The sequence below is a fragment of the Carassius carassius genome, chromosome 9 (assembly GCF_963082965.1).
Source record: "Carassius carassius chromosome 9, fCarCar2.1, whole genome shotgun sequence".
In the NCBI taxonomy this organism is placed as follows: domain Eukaryota; kingdom Metazoa; phylum Chordata; class Actinopteri; order Cypriniformes; family Cyprinidae; genus Carassius; species Carassius carassius.
The window spans coordinates 1030001-1035000 of record NC_081763.1 but is presented as its reverse complement, the minus strand read 5'-3'; the positions used below and the strand labels follow the sequence as shown (position 1 = coordinate 1035000).

Here is a 5000-nt window from a genome sequence, read left to right as displayed (position 1 = left end):
TTATATAATGCACTGGCGATTATAGTGGCTGATCTTTAAATAGCCCTCTCTTTGCAGCCTCCTTCGCTTACGGCCATACCAGCCTGGCTATGCCCGATCTCGTCTGATCTCGGAAGCTAAGCAGGTTTGGGCCTGGTTAGTACTTGGATGGGAGACCGCCTGGGAATACCAGGTGCTGTAAGCTTTTGGGTTTCCTTCCCTACTTATATAAAGCACTGGCGATTATAGTGGCTGATCTTTAAATAGCCCTCTCTTTGCAGCCTCCTTCGCTTATGGCCATACCATCCTGGCTATGCCCGATCTCAACTGATCTCCAAATCTAAGCAGGTTTGGGCCAGGTTAGTACTTTTGGATTTTTTCATTAATTATCTAATAGGCCTGGTTAGTACTTTTGGAAATTTTCACTAATTGTCCAATAATCTTGCAAAAAAAAAAAAAAGAGTCAATGGCCGACCTCAGAATGTTAGCAGCTTTGGGCCAGGTTAGTACTTTTGGATTTTTTCAGTAATTATCTAATAGGCCTGGTTAGTACTTTTGGGAATACCAGGTGCTGTAAGCTTTTGGGTTTCCTTCCCTACTTATATAATGCACTGGAAATTATAGTGGCTGATCTTTTAATAGCCCTCTCTTTGCAGCCTCCTTCACTTATGGCCATACCATCCTGGCTATGCCTGATCTCAACTGATCTCCAAATCTAAGCAGGTTTGGGCCAGGTTAGAACTTTTGGATTTTTTCAGTAAATATCTAATAGGCCTGGTTAGTACTTTTGGAAATTTTCACTAATTGTCCAATAATCTTGCAAAAAAAAAAAAAAAAAGAGTCAACGCCCGATCTCAGAATGTAAGCAGGTTTGGGCCAGGTTAGTACTTTTGGATTTTTTCAGTAATTATCTAATAGGCCTGGTTAGTACTTTTGGAAATTTTCACTAATTGTCCAATAATCTTGCAAAAAAAAAAAAAAGAGTCAATGCCCGATCTCAGAATGTAAGCAGGTTTGGGCCAGGTTAGTACTTTTGGATTTTTTCAGTAATTATCTAATAGGCCTGGTTAGTACTTTTGGGAATACCAGGTGCTGTAAGCTTTTGGGTTTCCTTCCTACTTATATAATGCACTGGCGATTATAGTGGCTGATCTTTAAATAGCCCTCTCTTTGCAGCCTCCTTCGCTTACGGCCATACGAACCTGAGGGCGCTAGAGAGCTACAGGAAGTGTTGGCTGCAGTTGGGAGAGGAAGGCTCTCCTCCATTTTGTGTTTTTCTATTTGTGGTTGTTTTGTTTGTTTTGTGAATCTGTGATTGTTTCTTTGGCATTTTTTCTTTTTTGAAAGCCACCTAACAGCAGCATATCGCTGTCTGGAGGGTGGTTGATCTTTTTTTTCTCAAAAATCGACGGATTGTATGGTAACGACTCGGAACTGGCTGGAGAGACTCGAATGGCAAATGACAATGGACTGGCAGGAGGAACACGCACGGCAAGCGACACTGGACTGGCTGGAGGAACACGCATGGCAATCGACACTGGACTGGCTGGAGGAACAAGCATGGCAAACAACACAGGACTGGCTGGAGGAACACGCATGGTAAACGACACTAGAATGGCTGGAGGAACAAGTATGGCAAACAACAATGGACTGGCTGGAGGAACACGCACGGCAAATGACACTGGACTGGAGAAGCGACAAAGAGCTGGAAATGTAAAAGATCAAGAAGCAAGGAAAAGATTTGGTGAAAGAAAATATTTAAAGGAGGCAACAGTGATCGTGAGTACAGAGAATGTGATTGGTGTGAGAGGAGAGGATATAATTAAAGCAATCTCAGAAAAAATTGGAAGTGGAAAGGTGTTGGCTGTAAGACCCAGACAAGGCAAAGAATATGAACTGACATTGGAACAGGAAGAAATGTGTGACATTTTAATCAATGGATTGACAATATAGGGAGTGGACTGTGAAGTAAAAAAACTGCAAAATAAAGATTACGTTGTTTCCTTCATGCACCTGCCTGTCTACCTGGAGGATAAGGAAATTGTAAACAAATTGGAAGGATGGGGGGTTTCCCCCATATCTAAAATCAAAAGAAGGTGCTATCCGGACACTGACATCGAAGACGGCACAAGGTTTGTAAAGGTGAGGTTCCCCAAAGAAGTGGCATCACTCCCTTACAGCACTAAGATTGAAACAGCTGAAGGCCCGCAGTACTTTAGGGTGATGCACAGCCACCAGGTGAAGACTTGTAGGCTGTGCATGAGCCCAGAACATCTACTGAAAGAGTGCCCAGAATTCAAGTGCCATAAATGTTTGGAAAGGGGACATTTTGCACGAGACTGCAATGCTGTCAGGTGTCCGGATTGCCAAGAAATTTTAAATAAATGTGAATGCTGGATGGAGGGGGTGGTAGGTGGAAGGAAAGAACAGGTGGACAGACAGGTGCATGAAGAAAACAATGATGAAGGACATTGTGATGAAAGACATGAAGAAGACAAATTACAACCAAAGGAAACAGAGGAAGGAACAAACAACAGACAGGAAGGAGAAGGAGAAAAAGAAAAAGAAAATTACAATGAACAAATAAGAGAAGAGGACACACAAATTACACCGATGGACATATCTTCAATTCATGGACAAAAAGGAAAAGAACAAGACAAAGAAACTGATAACGAAGGAGAAATAAGTATGGAGGAGGATGAGAAGGAAAAGGCGGAGAGGGGAAAAATACGAAGAAGATCGCTAAAGGTAAAGCCAAATATAGAAAGTTCAAGAAAAAAAGTGAAATGTTTAAATAGGTTTGAGGTGTTAAAGGAATTGGAGGAGAAAGACTGAGAATGATGGGTTTTAGATATTTATTATTTTTCTTTTTAATGGTTTTAAGTGTTGTGACTTTTAATGCAAGAGGACTTTTGAACTTAAAGAAATTTGAAAATATAAAAGAAAAATGTAAAAGAGAAGACATTATTGTACTACAGGAAACAAACTGGAGAGAAAATGTAATGAATGAATATAAAAAGAGATGGGGAGGAGGGATTTTGTACAATAATGGAGATGGGAGGTTTGGGAGAGGTGTGGCTTTTTTAATGAAGGATGATGTTTTTAAAGCAAGTCAAATTTTATACAAAGATACGATGGGTAAATGTATGGTTGTAGAGACAAAACATGAAGGAAGGGAATTGATTTTAGTAAATGTACATGCACCAACGGAGGAGAAGGAAAAGAAAGAGTTTTTTTATGTTTTAAGTAGTTTTGTAAAGAAGTATAAAGAAATAATAATGATGGGGGATTTTAATACGGTTTTTAGTAAACAAGACATGGCAGATGGAATGGTTTTTAAAACTGACAAAGGGAGAAAAGAATTAAAAGCTTTAATGGCAGAAAATAATATGATAGATGTGTGGAGAGAAAGAAATGAAAAGAAAAAAGAGTTTTCAAGAAGGCAAATAGTGGGGCAGTTTGTGTGTGAAACAAGAATTGATTTTATTTTATGTACAAGAAATGTGGAGAATTTTATAGAAAATATTAAGTATGAAGAAACAAGTTTTAGCGATCACAAGTTCTTATTTTTTAAATTGGATTGGAATAAAGTGCAAAGAGGGCCAGGAATATGGGTTTTAAATACAAAAATGTTAGAAAATGAAGACTATGTATTAAAGGTTAAAGAAATTATAGAAAAAGAAAAGGAAAATGAAATGTATGAAGAAGATAAGAGAATTTGGTGGGAGAATGTAAAGTTTTTAATAAAAAAATTCTCAATTAAGTATTGTAGCATAATACGCAAATGCAAAAGATACAACGAAAAAAAAATAAAGGAATGTTTGGAAGCGGAATTGAATAAAGAAAATAAAGATATACAAAAGATAAAGGAAATGGATGAAAAACTGAAGGAAATAGAGGAAAAAGAATATGAGGGGGCGAGGTTAAGGAGCAAAGCTAAATATACTGTGGAGGGAGAAAAGTGCACAAAGTTTTTTTTTGATTTGGAAAAAAAGAGAGGGAAAGCTGAAACAATAAAACAGGTAAGAGGGAAAAATGGGGAAGTTGTAGAGGGGAATGAAAAGATTTTAGAAGAAATAAAGAATTTTTATGAAGATCTTTTTAGTGCCAGGGGTGTAGAAGAAAACGAAAAAATTGAATTGTTGAATCGAATAAAAGTAAAAGTGAGTAAGGAAGATAAAAAAGAATGCGATCAAAAAATTGGTGAAGAAGAGATTGAAAGAGCAATACAGCAGCTTAATAAACAGAAAAGTCCAGGAATAGATGGTTTGGGAAGTGAATTTTATATATGTTTTAAAGAGATTTTAACCAAGATTTTAAAGGAAGTTTTTAGTGAGATTTTTGAAAAAGAAGAAGTTAATGAAAGAATGGGGATGGGGATAACAAAACTGATATATAAAAGGAAAGGAGAAAAGGTAGATTTAAAAAACTATAGGCCGATCACAATGCTTAACACAGATTTTAAGATTTTATCAAAGGTTTTAGCAAACAGGTTAAAGGAAGTAATGCCAAGTATAATCGAAACAAACCAAGCATACGGAGTAAAAGGAAGGGATATAGCGGATATAACAATGAGTATAAGAGACACAATATGGTATATGAAAGAACTAAATGAAGATGGTTACATAATTAGTCTAGATTTTGAAAAAGCATTTGATCGGGTTGAACACGAGTATTTATTTGATGTTTTAAAGAAATTTGGTTTTGGGGGAGATTTTATCAAATATATTGAGATTTTATATAAGGGCGCTTTAACGAGAATAAAGTGTAATGGGTTTTTAACAGAATGTTTTAAAATCACAAGATCGATAAGACAGGGTTGTCCGCTTTCGGCATTATTATATTCACTTGTATCGGAACCGTTAGGATTGGCCATAAAACAAAAAGAAGGAATAATTGGAATTGAAATTGAGGAAAATAATGCTGAGGGAAAGGTTTTTCAATATGCTGATGACACAACGATAATAGTAAAAGGAAAGGAGAGCATCAAAGAAGTTATGAATGTTGTAGAGGAATATTGT

The 5000-nt window shown here is 36.9% G+C and overlaps 1 non-coding gene across 1 annotated transcript; it reads left to right on the top strand.

The window, feature by feature from the left end:
- Window positions 1-65: 65 nt before the first annotated feature.
- Window positions 66-184, top strand: LOC132150967 (5S ribosomal RNA). Its single transcript, XR_009436137.1, has one exon. It is a non-coding gene; the product is annotated as a 5S ribosomal RNA (ribosomal RNA).
- Window positions 185-5000: the final 4816 nt, after the last annotated feature.